Source organism: Ovis aries, chromosome 7 (genome assembly GCF_016772045.2).
Source record: "Ovis aries strain OAR_USU_Benz2616 breed Rambouillet chromosome 7, ARS-UI_Ramb_v3.0, whole genome shotgun sequence".
Classification (NCBI taxonomy): Eukaryota; Metazoa; Chordata; class Mammalia; order Artiodactyla; family Bovidae; genus Ovis; species Ovis aries.
In genome coordinates, this window is record NC_056060.1 from 60,836,984 (window position 1) to 60,857,290 (window position 20,307).

At 37.9% G+C, this 20,307-nt stretch overlaps 1 protein-coding gene across 2 annotated transcripts in view; it reads right to left on the bottom strand.

The window, feature by feature from the left end:
* Positions 1-20,307, bottom strand: part of SEMA6D (semaphorin 6D) — a 645,898-nt gene that overhangs the window by 61,451 nt on the left and 564,140 nt on the right. The window lies entirely within an intron of this gene.

Genomic DNA, 20,307 nt, shown 5'->3' on the forward strand with positions numbered 1-20,307 from the left:
TGCCCTGTAGGCAGAGCAACCTTGGAATCCTGCAGAATTGGATTAGAAACTTAATCCAACCTCATACTAAATGTGAGACTTAGGGTAAAAGCACATGATACACAATAGGTTTGCAATAAATTTTTGCTCCATTGCTTTAATTTCCTCATCTATGTGTGTGTGTGTGTATTATATACATATTTATGTAAATTCAGATATACCACTTACTATCCAGTTGATATGAAATAACATTTTGCATGAATTTTCATAAATCATAGTTTAGAATTTCATGTTTCAAAATAAAAAGCTAGAGGTATTGAAATTTCAAAGGTAGCTATAGCTTCTGTGATTACTTTAATTTGGAATGCACATATAGTATTCCTTGCGTTCGCACATTATAGAAAGTGCTTTTGTGCCAAGGGATTGCTTTCAAAACTAATCTAAGCTCTCCATGACATGATAAATCATTAATAATATAGACCCAAATCTCAGCATCTGCATAGGCACAGCTGGTCTCCTGTGTCAACAGTCTGCATATGAAAGTGACTCTGCCAAGATATTTCACTTTAATGAAAAATATTTATCATGATAAATCTTAAACCTCAAGATTTTACTGACATAATTCATTTCTATTATTATGTACTATGATAGCATACCACCACAGTTCTGCTTATGTTTGGAATGGATAAAAATGTGCTTTTTTAGTCATTGTGATTACTCCATCTTAGCATGACTAATTTTACTGTGCACTTCAAAGGAGGAGGAATGCACCATGCATTTATGGAAATAATAAATCAGTTACTTAGCTAGTTTTGCTAATGATTCCTCAGGTGCCACTGTGTGGAAGGACACTGAGTTCTCAAGACAAATAAAAAGAATCAGGCTTTTCTTTTTCCATCAAGGATGAACAGTAAACAACCTTTAATAATACTAGCACTTTTGAAAACAGGCAAGAGGCAGGATGCTATCAACATTTTATCAAAGATCTTTTAAACAAACAGAAGCAAAATAAACTTTCTGAAGGAAAGGTCAAATAAAGAGGTATTAACTCAGTTTGAGTTGCTTAATTTTATTTATACATACGTTGAGGAGGAAAGCTTAGGATACAGGGAGGTCAGCTTATGAGACTCTGTGTAAGTTCCTGACAGCCTTCTCTCCACAAATCTACAGTAACCAAGCCTCTGACCTTGAAAAATTGGGACCAAATAATACCTAATAAATGTTAGAATGTCTTAACCAAGGACAAAGACAACAAAAATAATCAAAAGTGGCAGAGAATTAGAAAATTTCATGTTTCAAAAATATATAACTTTTGACTTTGTTTTTAAAAATAGACCTCCTTTCCTATTATTATTATTATTATTATCATTGCTTAAGTCAATATTAAAATTCAAATCAACAAACGGAGAAGAAACTGTGACTAACCATAATAGTATCACTTAATTCTGACACAGCTCTTGGAGACAGGCATCCTTTAGGAACAAAGAAACCCATCCTTGTTTAAGTTAACCATTTTGTCAGGATTTTTAGCCCCAGTAGATGATGGAGCCTAGAGTCTAATAAGGTCTGTTTGGCTCTCAAGCCTAATTTTCTTTCAAGGACACTATGTTCTGAAAAATGGAAAGAGCATAAGTTTAAAAAAAAAAAAGTCTTGAATTATAAAGGAAATAAAAACATTAAAAAAATCCTCAACTAGATACTCAGAGTAAGGTTAGAATGTGTGCTTCAGTTTCTAATTCTTTGCCAGTTTTTGTTTGTTACCTATAAACTAGTGTCAGGAACCATTTGATGGGGCTCTTGCCTGGAAAATCCCATGGACAGAGGAGCCTGGTGGGCTGCCATCTATGGGGCTGCACAGAGTCGGACACGACTGAAGTGACTTAGCAGCAGCAGCAGTAGCAAAACATAGCTTAAACCTCTATACATTATATGTATTCTATTACCCATGAAATTCCCCTGGATTACTTGTAAATAAAGAGAAAATAGACTGGTTTAGCAGCAGGTCTATTCATATAAATGTGAATTTATATTAAAATCAACCTTACTGGTTAGGTTACAAATGTTTCAGTTAGTGGTTAGGGCTATATCATCAAAGCTTTGACAAAATCATCATCATCATGACCCTCTAAATACTAGAACTTCTGCATGTTAGAGCGACAGAGCCAAGGTATTGACAGCAAGCACTAGTGCCACCTATTGGTTAAAAAAAAAAGGAATAGGATTCTGGGTAATTCCAGTCTTTCAAAATAAAGGCACACAATACATTTTTTCTTTCTTTGTTTCTTTTCGCTTTCTCAGATAGGATGCTTACTATGGCAGGCATTTTGTTAATATTTAATATATTAAAGTCATTTAAAAATTACACTGCTGATATGCAGGGGAGTGAGCATAGTACGTGTACAGAGGATCAGAAGAAGTTGACATTGTGGGATAAAAATCAATAGCAAACACTGTCAGTGCTCCCCTGTAATTAGAGGAGTTGTCTCAAATCCCCAGTGCCCTATTAGACCGTGATGAAGTGGCAAGGCCCAGCAGCACACAGGAGATATATCTGGGTAACAAGTGTTTAAATCCGGGTGTGGGATATGGTGTCCACTGAGTCAGCAATGGCACAAACTAGGTGACAGGAGGTAATGCTCGCTCCACAGCCCCAGCTACAGAGGTTTCATTTAAGCTCTAGAATGAAGTTAGAAGAAACCTTCAGCTTATCTAGCCTTTGCTTGGTTCCACAGGGTATTCTAGGGTGATTTGGTGGCTCAGACAGTAAAGCGTCTGCCTGCAACGCGGGAGACGCGGGTTCGATCCCTGTTGGGGAAGATCCCCTGGAGAAGGAAATGGCAACTCACTCCAGTACTCTTGCCTGGAAAATTCCATGGACAGAGGAGCCTTGTAGACTACAGTCCATGGGGTTGCAAAGAGTCGAACACGACTGAGCGACTTCACTTCTTCTACAGGGTATTCTGCACTCATGTTCTCCTTGTCCCCAGATCTCTCTGGTCTTCGAATCTAGAACCTATCACATGTTGACAGTCAGCAAGGAAAAACAACTAGGCCTATTTCATTTTTATAACAGAATTTCTAACCAGGGAGGCCCTAGTAGCCAAGTTAGATTTAAATATTATCTGATCCAGTTGACTATGGGCCAGGATGGACTCCTGCATGGCCGTCTCAGCAGATGAATGGATAAGAAAGCTGTGGTACATATACACAATGGAGTATTACTCAGCTGTTAAAAAGAATTCATTTGAATCAGTTCTGATGAGATGGATGAAACTGGAGCCAATTATACAGAGTGAAGTAAGCCAGAAAGAAAAACACCAATACAGTATACTAACACATATATATGGAATTTAGGAAGATGGCAATGACGACCCTGTATGCAAGACAGGAAAAAAGACACAGATGTGTATAACGGACTTTTGGACTCAGAGGGAGAGGGAGAGGGTGGGATGATTTGGGAGAATGGGAATTCTAACATGTAAACTATCATGTAAGAATTGAATCGCCAGTCCATGTCTGACATAGGGTGCAGCATGCTTGGGGCTGGTGCATGGGGATGACCCAGAGAGTTGATGTGGGGAGGGAGGTGGGAGGGGGGGTCATGTTTGGGAACGCATGTAAGAATTAAAGATTTTAAAATTAAAAAAAAAAGAAAAAAAAAAAAGAAAAATCCCGTGGACAGAGGAGCCTGGCAGGCTATAGTCCGTGGGGTCTCAGTCAGACACAACTGAGCATGCAAGCACACAACAAATAATACACAGTGGACACAGTATAAATACGTTAAAGACGTTCACTTTATATTGACCATTCGATGTATCATGGCAAATAAAATCTCAGCAGAGAAACAAACAAACAAACAAAAAAGTGTAAATTGTGATGGATGCTGAACAATCACTTCAAATGTATTACTAAGGAAAGCTTTAAAAAGGAGTCTCACAGAATACATTTGAATCAGTTCTGATGAGGTGGATGAAACTGGAGCCGATTATACAGAGTGAAGTAAGCCAGAAAGAAAAACACCAATACAGTATACTAACATATATATATATGGAATTTAGAAAGATGGTAATGATAACCCTGTACGCGAGACAGCAAAAGAGACACAGATATATAGAACAGTCTTTTGGACTCTGTGGAAGAGGGAGAGGGTGGGATGATTTGGGAGAATGGCATTGAAACATGTATAATATCATATAAGAAATGAATTGCCAGTCTAGGTTCGATGCAGGGTGCAGGATGCTTGGGGCTGGTGCACTGGAATGACCCAGAGGGATGGTGTTGGGGGGAGGTGGGAGGGGGGGTTCAGGATTGGGAACACATGTACACCCGTGGCGGATTCATGTTGATGTGTGGCAAAATCAATACAATATTGTAAAGCAAAAAAAAAAAAAAAAAGGAGTCTCACAGAGTTTTCAATTGTCTGAATTTGTATTTCAGTTACAAAGCTAAAATAAGAAACTATTAGCTAAGAGCCTTTCTGGAAAATCCAGAGAGGTCCAGAAGTACTGAGATTTTTAATAGTATCACACATTATTAAGTAAGAATATCTCCATGCTATATTAATAGTTATATTCAACAGTTGATTTTTCAAATATTATTGCATCTGAATCCATGCATACACATGCTGTGCGTCTTTGTATGTGTAGTTTTCCTCCAAGAGTCCCTATTTAAAGGCTTTGTGAGTTCTTTTATTATATTAAAATTTGGGGAATTGTGCTCATAATCTATCCCAATATGTTCTGAATCTCTGGGTCATAATTATAGGATAAACAGATTCATTTCTCACCACAAATTTTAATTAAGAATTCTAGTTATGCAATTATTTGCTAATGAATAATACCTGCTCATTATCAAAGCATACCATTAAATATGTTTACTCAAAATTATGTTTTTAAAGATAGCTTCCATAGGTCAGTTTCACATTTTTAAGTCATCCACCTAATGCTAAGATAAGAGGAAATGTTTGTCTCCTATTGTATTGAGATGGGTGAGGATTAAGGAAAAAAAGATAGTCTGTAATTGCTGTAAATCAATTAATTTCATATTAAAGCCTAATTAGTCATGATCTCACCTCTTCATAAATATCAAGATACTGAATTCTGAGATTTATCTTTGTTTAGATCAGTTGGTGATGATACCCAATTGTCCATTCATTGGCTAGGATTTTACCTAGAAAAGGGGTCAGTGGAGGATTTCATTTACCCCACATTTATTTATTGTGCTTTTGAAAAAAATTACCCCAGTCTGGGTTACTGATTCCTTAAATATGCTCTTGGTTCTCAAGTGATAGGAGAACAGTTTGTTTGCTTTTGACTTATTTGCCAACTTTTACGTCGATGAACAAAAAATACAAACAAATGAACAAATAAGCAATCCATTTTGATATCAGGTAAATGTGCAGCCTATTGAAGGCAGATATTTTAGAAATTTCAGACAAAGTTAACACTTCTAAGTTAAACCACTAGGAACATACAAAGCCTGAGTTAGACTATCTGCAGAAGCGTTTCACCTAAGAGACAGTAAGTTCCAAGGAGAACAGAAATCAGATCAGGGCATCACCAAATCCAATCAAGGTGACAAGGAGATGTTCTCCGAAGAAGAACATAAATGAAGCGGAAGAGGGTAGGATCATCCACTCATTCATCCTTGCAAGCATTCATTTTACCGTTTGTTATTAATAGCAGCAATCTGCTTTGTGTAAAGCTCTGTGCAGAGATAAATGAGAAATAACTTGCATTTAGACAGCAACTTCAAGTTTGAAAAGCAGTTTTATCAGTCAGAGTCCTGGCCGGGAACAGATGGCACATTCAACTTGGGTAATTTGAGGAGCCTTTAATAAAGAAACTATTTGCAAAGGTGCAGGGAACCCACAAGGGAGAGTTACTCTGGGGCCAGACTACCCCAAGGACCTGAGCAGCCAGAGGAGGCAGCAATTAGTGGAACCTGGAAACACAGTGGTGATGTGGAGGGGAACCCCTTGCTTAGAGGTCAACTTCTAGAGGCAAGGAGTAGAGGAAGAGGACAGAGAGTGAATATGGTGGAACAAATGGAAATGCACTACTTAATTTTATTTTGAGCCTTCAAGAACACTAAGTGGTAGGGATCTTAATTTTACAAATGAAAAAACTGAAACAAGGAGATTCATTTATCACAACTTACACAGCACAGCCAGACCTTGAACCTGAGTCTTCTGAATTTAAGTTGGTGCTTATCACAGGGCCTCCCTATCCCCTGCCCTTTGGACTTCCTTATTATACTTACTTCACCATATCACATTACTGACCTGTTTTATTACTTACTAGACTGAGCTTCTGGAGAGAGAAAAGTAGCTCTTTGTATCATTATTGTCCAGAACAGTGATGAGGACTGGAACTCTGGATGCATTTGATGAATGGAATGAGTGACAGAGTGTGCATCCTAGCTGGAGAAACAAAATATGCAAGAGGCTAACATCATATGTAGCAGCACGCTGGAGATGCTACATCCAGAAGCAGAGAAAGAGCACTGTAGATGGAAAAAGAAGGCTCGAATAACAGTGAGGTTGTGAAAGACTTAATGATGTGGGATCATATGAGCTGAGCCCAGCACTCTGAGAGACAGGTGTCAAAGGGAGAGGATTATTTATGGCCAAAGTACTGTGGACCTCGAAGACAGCAAAAGTGGAAGTGGGTGGTGGGGGGCATGGTGGAGTTGGGGCATGACTGCTGTTTCTGGAGGCAAAGAAGGAGGAGATGTGACTGAAAGCACAGAATAGGATCATTTTATGGTATTTCTGAATTGGCACTTGCTGGAATTTGAAAATTTTACTCAGAGAGTTTTGCGGAAAAGGTCATCCTAATCTAGGCTGTACTTTTGTGAGACAGTGCTCAAGAGGGAAGCACAGCTTGGAGAAACAGGAGTCATCAGAGAAGTCAGGGTGCTATTAGGGGTCATGACAGAAGACAACTTCAGTGGTGGAGTCAGTAGAAAAGCAGGATTATATATACGGGAGGTGCAGCACAGTGGGCTGATCTTTGAATGTCAGAGGTGGAGATGTGGGAGATTCTTCCAAGTTCCTCTGTCTTCCTGAATTTAAGAAAAGTTGAAATATTAAAAGTGATGGAGATGTAGGAAGTGGAACAGGTTTGCAGGGGGAGTAACTAAGTTTAGTTTTGGCTAAGTGGAGCTTAAAGTGCTGGTATGGTGTTCCTGAGGGGATATCCAACAGAAAATTGGAAACTGTCCTCATAATTACAGTTAGTGGACAAGAGCACTTCTATCGTCCAGAGAAACACCAAAATCTAAAAGAGCTAAATACTTACAGAGAGTAAGAGGAAATCACTGAATGACTGAAAGTAAAAGTGATAGTTGCCCAGTGTGTCCAACTCTTTGTGACCCCATGGACTGTAGCCTGCCAGGCTCCTCTGACTATTGGACTGCTTCAGACTAGAATACTGGCCTGGGTAGCCCTTGGTTTCTCCAGGGGATCTGCCTGACCCAGGGATCAAACTCAGTCTCCTGCACTGCAGGCAGATTCTTTACCATCTGAGCCACCAGGGCAGCCCCTGGCTAACGAATATACTCTGTGAAGTCACATGTCCTCAGAGGCACTGAGGTGAGAAACTTTTACCCTTCCCACTTCTGGACTGTTTCCTCCAACACAGAAACCACACAGTGGAGAATTATGGGGTTATTCCCATTTCTCACTCATGTCTTGCAAATATAGAAAAAATAGATATGGCAATTCATCATATTTTATCTAGTACTTTTTTTGAGCTGACTGTTTGGTGATATCTTTTCAGCCTGATACTTTTACAAAAAATGCTGATGGATACTTTAAAAACTTTCTGTGAAACTATCCAAAATCATTATGTTAGGTTTGCTAAGGGAACTTCTGTCTTTCTCAGTGTCCTTTCTCATCTAATTCTTAGATGAGGAAAAATGTCCACAAATTAGCTTACTTAAACCATTATCACTCCATGTAAAATTAGGCATCTGTAGGCTCTGATTATCAATACTTGCTGCTAAACTCTAAATGAACTTACAGCAATACATTTCAGGGGCTTCTTCTCTAAATTATCTTGGACAACATGAACATCACCATTTTACTTGATTTGAAATGTTAACATGAAATATAATAGAGAGTGGATCATTTCAGAGTAAGAAATCACATCCTGACAGTTAGGTGATGAAATGCTATAACGATGAAGATTAGATCACTTCCAATTCTCCTTATAAAAGTTCTAGATAAAATAGAATATGACTTTAATTCTTCAAGGACAGTTTTCCTTCTTATTTAGAAAAAGAAAGTTTATGAAAAGTGAGTGTGGTAGCCATGATTATTGTCATATTATGTAATGATCACAGTGAGCTTTGAAGTAACAGTATTTTCAAGAAAATTTATACTGTCAAACTTAGAGGATTAGAAAAACAGCCACTTTATTTTTTCTTGTAGTGATTAGTTTTGATTTATATTATGTAGGTCACTTAAAAACATATAGTGTTTTCCTAACATTTAGGGAGGAGAGAGAGGAGAGAAAAAGGAGAGGTGGGCAGAAAAGAAAAAGTAGAGCAAAAGAGTGAAAGAAAAGGAAGACAAATAAGGAATCTAATTAAATTTAATGACACATTTCCAAGAAAAAGTCTTTAGCAACATCTGCAGTTTCAATTTCCAAAGTGTAGGCAGTTACATAGGCAGGAACTTACTTGTTTTCTTTTTGTTTTATTATTTGCCATTAACAGAAGAAGAAATAAAATAGATATAAGTATTCGTTAATTTCATGCAAACTATTTCAAATTACACAGAATGTCACAGAATGTATGCTTAATTACATAAGCAACCTTTGCATTAAAAACATCATTTTATTGCCCTCTATAAACATTTTATGAATCCATTTAGTTTATGGTTAAATTAAGAGGAAATGAAAGGCAGGGATAAACTACAAAGGATTCTTTCCTTATCGTTTAAACTGACTTCATTAAAACTGTAGTTTAGTGTGATGTATATCTGATCAACACAAGAGTAGAGATGGGACAAAGCTACACTTATATTAGTCAAATGTTGAAAAAGTAGTGTTTGGCTTTTGATGAATATTTAATATGCCAGAGAGCTCTCAAGATTCCACTTTAGCTGTGAGATCTGGAGCAATTTTCACCAGGGACTGAATTGCTGATCTGGCCTCCTGAGCTCCCTCTACCACTTTCTCCCTCTGATGTTCTTTAAGTTGGAGAAAAGCAGAAAAACACAACATCCTGTTGCCCAAGCAGCCTCTTATGTGCGCTCTGTCATAGGAGAGGACTGGAAAAAGGGCTCTGGGACTGAGGCAACTCCCACTTTGCGGAAGCAGGTTCCGCTTGGTTTGAGGAGCATGGCTACTCTGCAAAGGTTTCTGACTCCCTGCTAATGGCCTTAAGCCTTCAGGGCTTGATGGAAAAACCAATATCTTTTCATACTGCAGCAGAGCATCTGGTCCTGATTGGAGCACCTCCTCCCTCGCCTTTTGATCAGCATAAGTCAGTGTGGGACAAGGACATAGGACTTTCACAGAAGACTGGCCTTAGAGATTCCTACAATTCAGAGGGATTGGGAAAAGCAAAGACTGGGAAGCCTGGTGTGATTAACAAGTGATTGTCTGGTTGAAGTGGGAAATGGGGACTTTGCTGGGGGGAGGGGGGTTAAAAAATCAGGGAAGAATGAATTCTAAAACCCTCTGCCAAAGATTATGGAAATCATTAAACCATACATTACTTTATTCAATTATTTTACTAGAGTGATTGCAAAGAGCACAGATTTTGTTTTTTTGCTTAGCTTTAGTATCCCAACAATTCCAAGTTTCAGTTTCCTCTTCTGTAATGCTGGTATAATATGTAACATGAGTAGGAGTTAGGAGTAGAGTAATTTTGTGAGAATGCATGCAAGTGTTATAGAGTGAAACTGTAAACTATATATTAAGGATAGGCATTACTAAATTCCAAAGACCAACATGGTGGTCATATAGCTCCTAGGGTGTATTGATAAATGTTATGCACTACCCCTCTCTCTTTTCCTTCTCCATCAATGACCTATTTCTCCAGTGTCTTTCTCTTCTCTCTCATGGACACCATTGCTTTAGTGATCCACTGTTATATTGTGTCCCATTAGCTCTTCAGAGTATAAAGAGAGTAAAAGAAATTGTCTTCAGCAGTGAGTGCTAGAAAGCAGGTACCATATTTGTATTCCTAATGCTTAGGTCAGTGTTTGGCTAAATACAAATTTATTGAAAGGACAATTTGAGTAATAACACAGAGATTATTACCAGAAAGGTAAATGTATTCCTATTACTACAGTATAGATATTAAAAATTTTAAATACATCTTGAGTACAGCTCTGAAACAAAACTAGAATAAGATAATTCTCTACCATGGTGAAAATGTAAACTGCTCAAACCAAAATCCAATATGGTTCTTAGTGTTAAAATCCAAGAATTCCTCTTAAAGTAAAAAAAAAAAAAAAGCCATGGATATAAGTCATCTATTGCTACTACTATATGCTATGATTTTGAATGTGCTGCCCAAACAATAAATCAAAAAAGTAAAATATAATCATAAATATTAGAAAGAAAGAAGCAAACATGGTAAAATTTATAGAAGGATAAGAGAGTTTAGCAAGATCAATAGTTCATAAAATAATGTAAAAATCATCAGTTTCCTATAAGCCAAATACCACACAGATATTGCCATGTTTAATGGGAAAATACTGCATTCACAAAGGAAAATTACACATAGGTTACCTGAGGACACACTTGGAGAGAAATGTGCTGGATATGTATGAAGGAAACTGTCATGTCCTTTTGAGGAGCATAAAGAGAGATGGCTAAATGAAAAATGAGATTTAATTCCTATATAAGAAGTCTCAATGTGATAAATATGTCCAGGAGGTGAATTCTTTACCGGCTGAGCCATCAGGGAAGCCCAGGAAAACTGGAGTGGGTAGCCTATCCCTTCTCCAGAGGATCTTCCCGACCCAGGAATTGACTGGGGGGGGGGGGGCTCCTGCTTTACAGGTGGATTCTTTACCAGCTGAACTACCAGGAAAGCCACTAAATACAGTCTGGCTTTCCAGGTGGCGCTAGTGGTAAAGAACCCGCCTGCCAATATAGGAGACATAAGAGATGCAGGTTCGATCCTCCGGAAGAGCAAATGGCAACCCATTCCAGTTTTGTTGCCTGGAGAATCCCAGGGACAAAGGAGCCTGGTGGGCTACAGTCCATAGGGCAGCACAGAGTTGGACGCGACTGAAGCAGCTTAGGACTAAATATAGTGTAATTGCAATTAAATTCCCAATGCTTTTTTTGTGTGTGGAGGTACTGAAGGCTACTTTAAAGAACGTTTAGAATTACAGTTTCAGACAGAAGATAACGCTTGCTTACTCATGCAAAAATGTGCATATTAAAGCTACAACAACTGAAACAGTGCTTCAGTGATGCAAGAAGAACCATTCAAGTCAATGGACCAGAGTAGAGTATAGGGATAGACACACATTTTAAAGTACAAATTAAATTCATCTTAATATGCAAATTGGATATAAATATAGTAGCATGTCAAACAACAGCAAAAGGATAAATTATTAAATAACCAGATTAAAAAACTGGCCATCCAATTTGGGAAAAAAGCTGGAATCCTATTTCACACTTGATTGCCTACCTCCAAATAAATTTCTAATGGATCAAATATCTAAATTTTAAAGAGTGTAAATAATTGTTTTCACATACCTAAAATAGGAATAAAGTTTCTACATATGACACAAAATCAAAAATCAGAGAAAAAGATTAGTTTTTTTTTACTATAAAAAGGCAAAAGTTTATATACAGTGGAAAATACAATAAAACCTGAAACTATTACCTGGAAACTGAAAGAACAAAAGGATTATTATTATTATTTTTTAAAATAACAGCTGTATTGAGATATAATTCACAAGTTATAATATTTATTCTCTTAAAGTATACAGTTCCGTGGTTTTTTTTAGCATATTGACAGAGCTGTGCATTCATCAGCACAGTCTAATTACATCTCATCGGCCCTAAAAGAAACCCTGTACTCATAAGCAGGCATTCCACATCCCTCCTTCCCCTGTCCCTGGTAACTATGAATCTACTTTCTGTCTTTAGATTTGCCTGTTCTGGACATTTCATGCAAATGGAATCATGCAATATGTGGCCTTTTGTGTCTGGCTCCTTTAACTCAGCACAAAATTTTCAAGGTTCATGGTCCATCCATGTTGTATAACGTATCAGTATTTAATTATTTTTATGGCTGAATAATATTCTCTTCTATAGGTGTATCAAATTTTGCTTATCTATTCATCAGTTGATGGACGTTTGGGTTATTTTTACTTTTTGGCTATTATGAATAATATTGCTGTGAAAATTGATATATAAGATTTTGCATGGACATATGTTTTCATTTTTCTTGGGTATATAACTAGATGTTGAATTGTTAAGATAACCCTATATTTCATTTTTTGAGGAACTGCCAAACTGTTTTCCACATTGGCTGAATAATGTTATATTCCTACCAGCAATGTGTGAGAGTTCTTATTTCTCATGTACTCACCCATGTGCTACCGTCTTGTCTTTTTGGACACAGTATCTTAGTGGTTGCAAAACAGAATCTCACTGTGGTATTGCTTTACATTTTTTTAATGACTAAAGATGTGGAATATTTTTTCATGTGTTTATTGGCCATTTGTGTATTTTTTTTGGAGAAATTATTCAAGTTCTTTTGTCCATTTATAAATTGGTTTATTAGCCTTTTAAATTAATGAGGCATAAGGGGTCGGACACGACTGAGCGACTGAACTGAACTGAACTGAAGGAGTCTTTATATATTAAGTATGAAAGTCCCTTAAAAGACATATGATTTGCAAACATTTTTTCTCATTCCATGGTTGTCTTTCACTTTCTTGACAGTGTCCTTCGAAGCACAAATGTTTAAAATCTCAGTGAACTCCAACTCACCTATTTTGTATTTTGCTGCTTATGCTGTAGTGCCATATCTAAGAAACCACTGCCTAAACCAAGGTCACAAGATATTGTATGTTTTCTTCTAAGAGTATAATAGTTTTAGCTTTTACACCATGATTCATTTTTGAATTAATTTATTATGGTATGATATAGGGGTCTATGTTCATTCTTTTGCAAATGAAAGGACTAATATTCTTAATATATTAAGTATACTTCAATAATTAAAAATATTAATATGCCAATAATAAAAAGGCAAATGATATGAGCAGGTAATTTCAACCAACTGATCTATAAAATGGGTAACATTTTCATTAGTAATCAAAATGCAAATCAAAATGAGCTATCATTTCTCTTCAATAAGGTTGACATTAATTTAAAAGAATAGAATGTTCAGTATGTATGGGAACATAAGCATTCTTGAATGTGTTGATGGGAACAATTTGACACTATATATTTGAACATAAGATGTGCTGACCCTTTTAACTATACAGTCCATCTCTGTGAACTACTTTTAAAAAGAATTAGGCAACTGCCCATGGATATACATATATATGTACGTATATATATATACACACACACATACTTCAGTCTGTTTATGATAAAAATAAATTTTAAACAACCTAAAGTATCTATTAATGGGAGAATATTTAAATTTGGGTTGCATTCAGTCACTGGAACACTATACAACTATTAAAGTGATAAAACATGTTAATATTTTGGGCATATAAATATATCTACTATATACTAATATATAAAGATAAGCTGTAGAATCTCTTATTTTATATGCTTTCATTTTTGAAAATCAAAGCCAAAATGAGGAGAGTGTCTGTGTATATATCAAAATGTTAAAATTCCTAAGTTTTTAAAACGTAATTTTCTTTCTTTAACACACTTCTATGTACCATCAGAATTTTTCTTCTTTCATTGAGTAGGGATTAATTTTATTAGCAACAAAGGCTTCATGTTGATAAGAAAACCTAAAACCTTGTAAAACTTTTCAGTACGTTCTCACATAGTGATACACACATAAACTCACTCCATCTTCCCTCCTCTCCAAAATGATAGAAAGAAAACTGGGCCACTTATTCTTATCTCTATTAACGGATTTGGATATTTCATGAAGAGTCTTTTTTGCCAGATGTGTCTATGTTATCGCGGGCTTCCCAGGTGGCACTAGTGGTAAAGAACACACTTACAAATGCAAGAGACAGGCTTAATCCCTGGGTTGGGAAGATACTCTGGAGAAGGAGATGGCAACTCACTCCAGGATTCTTGCCTGGAGAAACCCATGGACAGAGGAGCCTGGTGGGCTATAGTCCATGGGGTCACAAAGAGTCGAATGTGACTTAGCACACGCATGCACACACATCTATATTACTGTATTAATTTTCTACTTTCTTTCATGAAAATACAAGTTCAAAGAGTAAAAGCCATCTTACAGGCATCATTGTTCCTTCCAGGAATTCTGGAAGTTGTCAGAAAGTGAGCTGTTTCATGATGGGCTCTTTTTTCTTTTCCATAAAACTAGTGACATACATGAACAGTTGCATAGCAGACCAAACGTGTTGTGATCGAGTATGATATAAGTTACAGCAGTAGTCAATGTCGTAAATTCAAATATGCAAATGCAAGCCTTTATACTTACTTTAAATAGCAAAATTATATTTCTGTTCCTATAAAAATAGCATGAAAATATTTTTATTGATTACACAAAAGGCTCTGAAGCACCATAAAATGAACACATAACCTATAAAAACTACAATACAGCAGGTTATAAATTACAGTTAGTTAAAGCTAATGGGGTAACTACAGTAAACATTAAATACTTGATTATAATATGTATACCTGCTTTAGAATTTATAAATTCTTTTAGGGTATTATCTCAATAGATTGTATCTTTTTCAAACATGTAAATGCAAATATGAAATAAGAACATTTTACTGTTAATTCATAGAGCCATATTCAAAATCTTCCCATCTGTCCTTCTCCTTAAACATACACACACATCGCACCATAGTCGTTTTGGGGAAGCACTGACAAACATTCTGCTATAAGAAGGTGATTGGAAAGTAGGAATATCTTGAATTGGGTATTCTTGTTTTTCCAGTGTTGGCTTTTCTCTCCTGAATATCTCCCTTCCTTTCCTACTGAGCTGACAGTAGATATACGATGGTAACTTAAGCGACATGTGTAGGCATAGCTTAAGAGACAGCCACTACTCTCTGTTGCTGCTAACTTATGTTTCCAGGATACAGTTTGCTGATATGTTAATAAAAAGAGTGCCAAATGTTTCAGGTCTTTTTAGAGGTAATTTGGTATAGTGGTAAGAACATTGCATAGAGACAGATAAAGCTGGGTTTATATCCCAATTCCTTGGAAAAGTCTGATATGGGAAATGTTACTTTACCTCAGTGAATTTTAATGTTCTCATGTATAAAACAGGAATAATGCCAAACCTCATAGGGTTGTTAGAGACTTAATGATATCGCATTGGTCAAGCCCTTAGCATAGTACTTGGCACACAGCAGATTTCCAGTAATTATTGGGTCTCATGTTCTTTTACCTAAATCCTATTGAGGTAGGCTTCAGTAGTTGCAGCTCGCGGGCTCTAGAGGGTGGACTTGGCAGTTGTGGCACATGGACCTAGTTGCCCCATGGCATGTGGGATCATCCAGGACCAGGGACCAAACCCATGACCCCTACTTTGGCAGGTGAATTCTTAATCATTGGACCTCAAGGGAAGTCCTGAATAGTGCTGAATTAAAGGACAAGTGAAATAAAGGCCTTCAAAAGGCTGGCACAGGCTTACCCTTCTCATCATCTCTGACCTGGGCACAGGGTAGATGTTCAATAAATTATATAGATAACTGGCAAAAAGCAATTTACTAATTACATTTTTTCATGTTTTCCCTCTTTCATAATTCTAGTGACTTCCCTTATAACTGCCTTTGCTCTCACAGCCATTTTTAAACTTTATTGAATGATATGATGGGCAAAGCTACTACTGTGGGGGTGGCATGCCTGGAAAATCATACTGCTAGGGACCTAGTTCGTCTCTAGTTCTTGTTGGGCAAGTGTTATGCATTATGCCAACTCTGAGAGTGACTGCATGGGGATGCTGCATTGGCAAATATGCTATGACTGCAGAAGAAAGCATGGGGAAAGAGGACTATGATCGATTACTTATGCCTGCCATGGGTACAGCAAGGAGGACTGGAAGCCTGTGTGCCATGTATTTCTATTTCACACGTGTGAATCAGCTAAACCAGAGGAACAAACAAAGGAAGAGAGAAAGTAACAGGTGATTTACAGACATGAAGAGAATAATCAAGTTTATAAATGTTTCTCATTTAGTAGATTCACTTGTTTAGGTTCCATCCACATCAAAAAATTTTTCATTTCTCTCTTGAGAAGTTTTCCTTGGTAGGAGGATTTTAATAGCCATGCCTTAAAGAAGTCTTAAGACAGTTTTATTTTTATTGCTAGAGGTTTTAAAGTAGAAGCAAAAAGCATTTATAAAATTTTGTTCTTGCCATCAGAGAGTTTGATCATTTTGCCTGTTAAAAAATACCTCAGCTTACTCTGGCCCTTTTTTTCTCATTTTCTCATCACTTCCATTGGTTACATAAAGACAAAGGCAAAATACCTTACATAGCTTGCTTTTAACTGTTTATTGCTCATTCCTCCACTTCATCATAGGCACTGTCCAAATATTAAATTTCATGGATTATGCAAAAACTATGTAATTCCAAAGGTATCTCACCAAACCCATAGTTTAATAATAAGCGGTAATTATTCTGAGGGGAAATGAAAAGTGCACATAGTTTCTCCACGCATATGTTAAAGGTCAAGTGATTTTTGATAGAATAGACTAAAATCTGAATGGATTCTAGACTATCTTTGACTAAGCTTTCTGCTTCACTTATGGGAAAACTGAGGCTCAGGGAAGTTACTGATCTTTGGGCTTTAGTGAGTGAGGGAAGCCCCATGTTGAAATAGAATCCAAGTTTCTTGGCACTCAATCATAGCATCTGCTACCAAACAGGGCTACCCCTCAACAGGGCTGTGTCTGAAATAAGATGATAAGTATATGCAGTATGATGCTAGGAGGCTTATGTAAAGGAAAGGGTAGATAGGTTGAAGTGGAAAAATGAGAAAGGTTTAATAATTGTTACACATAAAATTAGATTAATTAGAATAAACCTCAAGTCAGCAAACTTCTTGATATAGGAAAAAAGATTTTGAAAGAGACTGAGGAATACTTGCAAAGTGATGGGCTAAAGGGATTTTGGAGTCTGAATTCTAACAAGTATAATTTATTGTATTATTATCTGAAAATAAGCAAAAATAGGATCAACCTTGGAATCAGTCAACCAATGGGACAGATTGCCACAACCTTTGCTAGTGGGAAAGAAAAGGCAAGAGGTTAGCTAGGACAACAAGCCATCACTGTGGGCTCTCTGGGTGTCCTGGGAAGTTCTTCCAGAGAGTTCAGAGGGCAAGGCGAGGCAGGATTCGCTCTTTTTAGGACAGCAGGTATCTGCTAATCCTCAGAATATATACCAGGATACTTCCGTGAACAGTCATGGGCTTCCTGTGGCTCTCGGCTCTGGCAGCAAGGAGGTCCCTACATTCTGTCCTCTTGTCTAAGCCAGTTCACACACATGCACAGCCCTTACCCTTCCTGCACAAGAGAAGTGCTACTGACACACCCTACATGCGTGCTCATGCTCGGTCATGTCTGACTCTTTGTGACCCCAGGGACTGTAGCTCGCCAGACTCCTCTGTCCATGGAATCTTCCAGGCAGGAATCGGGAATGGGTTGCCACTTCCTTCTCCAGGGGATCTTCCTCACCCAGGAATCGAACCCATGTCTCTTGAATCTCCTGCACTGGCAGGCGGATTCTTTACCATTGCCCCACTGGGGAATCCCTTCCTGACACACTCTAGCATGTTCTTTAAAACCTGGGTGTGGTGTAAGAGTGAAGAGAAACAGGAAATATGTCTTTTTTCTATTTGGTAATTAGATAATTTTATAAAATTTACTAGACACTTTGAAGTGACAAGCACACCATCACATAGTAATAGGAACCTGGGTAGTACTAACAAGGTGATAATGGTGATTATGATGATGATAATAATAATAATAGCAGTTTCCATGGATTGAGCCCCTATTGTGTCAAGTGCTTAAATAGATACTTTACAAATGTGAGTGTTTATAGCAAATCCATGAGAGAGGCATTATTATCATCATTATTGTATGAATATCCATGAAATGTGCAGGCCATCCCTAGAGCAGTGGTTCTCATGCCGGGTCCATCACTACTCGTGTGACTCAAAATGACCAAACCCTTGGAGTCTCAGTGTCTTATGTGCAAAATGAGAGTATTAATTCCTACACGGTAAGGCTGGGGGTGAAGTGCTTTTGACAGTGCTTGGCCTCCAAGAAGCTGCAGAGCAGATGTCAGATCCTTAGCAGGCCTCCGTCCTCTCTCTTCATCTTGGCAGCAAGAGAAGTCACTAGGAGCTTCTGCCAAGTTTTTCTCACCACAGAGAACCCCTCTGGCTCCCCCTTCCCTCCCCTACTTCTAAAAATAGCTGTGGAGAGCTGCAGTCCCTGGGAGCAACATCCCAGAGAGCAGTGTGTTGTTCAGGCTGAGAGAAACCGCTGGAAGGCCTTCCTCCCTCCTGACCTGAACAAGTGGGCTCGTTGCTCCGGAGATGTTCAGAATTTCAGTGGCAGGTCAGGCAACTTTGACTCTGGGGCTGGGTGGAGATGGTAGAACTTCCAACCAGTACCTGGAATACGTGATGCAACCTGGTAGATTCGAAGGCTGAGTCATCTAAAGAGACTCAGGACTGAAAACAAGTGTTTAAGTCCCTAATAAAAGTCTGGGAAAAGTGAAGTTTAGATCACCCTCTTAATCCATCAACTGACATCAAGGAAGCACACTGGAGGTGAGAGAAGAGAAAATTTATGCTAAGGAAAAATATATTTCCTAGTAGGTAGAGAAGAGAATAAAACATCGTAGATACACATGCACACTTGAAAATTTGTAAATATGGGGCTTTCCTGGTAGTTCAGATGGTTACGAATCTGCCTGCAACGCTGGAGACCCAGGTTCAATTCCTGGGTCAGGACGATACCCTGGAGAAGGGAATGGCAACCCACTCCAGTATTCTTGCCTGGGAAATGCCATGGACAGAGGAGCCTGGCAGGCTACAGTCCATGGGGTTGCAGAGTCAGACACTACTGAATGACTAACACTTTTACTTGTAAATATGTATATGTGCTCTTTTGCAACAAATGTTTGCAAATGCTTGCCAAAACTACCAATGACTTGATCCTAATAATATATTACTGAAACTTGCGCTTACTGGATATAATGATGGCATACTGGGTTACAAAAATGTCAGTTTACTTTATCACAGATCAATAACTCATTACAGGCTCTAAAATATACAAAAATCCAATATGAATCAACTTTCTGTCACATACAGACATTCAAATCCCACACCAATATGGACTTTTACTCATGTGACTTCAGTTTTTTCTTCCTGTACTAGTTTTGGGGATTAAAATACATTATATATTTTCTTAGATAGAAAAATAATAAATGTTATGTTTAGATTTTACATTCGGAAAATTTGACAGTTGAAGGGAAGGCATCAGATGATGATAAGAATTAAGAACTTCATTTAACAAGATCTACACATCTCCATGTGTGTGTGTCTGTGCACATGTGTGTACATGACTTCTCTTTTCCTAGTTAGAAATTATCAGGGTTTCCACGTTCAAATGAGCGAATCTCTTCTAGCTGCTTTTAGCTAAGACCATTCATGGCACCTTGCAAGGGAATCAGGATGCCAAAACTGTCTCTCGGAGAAGGCAATGGCATCCCACTCCAGTACTCTTGCCTGGAAAATCCCATGGACGGAGGAGCCTGGAAGGCTGCAGTCCCTGGGGTCGCTGAGGGTCGGACACGACTGAGTGACTTCACTTTCACTTTTCACTTTCATGCACTGGAGAAGGAAATGGCAACCCACTCCAGTGTTCTTGCCTGGAGAATCCCAGGGACGTGGGAGCCTGGAGGGCTGCTGTCTATGGGGTTGCACAGAGTTGGACACGACTGAAGCAACTTAGCAGCAGCAGCAGCAAACTCTCTACATTTTTAAACCCCATAATCTACTAGGGCCTGAAATAAGGCTTCACTGAAAGGTACATAATTTACATGGCTATGATCACGTGATTCTTAAAGGCAAGGGGAAAAGGAACACATTTTTTTCATTTTTTTCTTTTCTCAGTTTTAAAAAGTAGAATTGGATTTGGCCTTGGTATCACAAACCA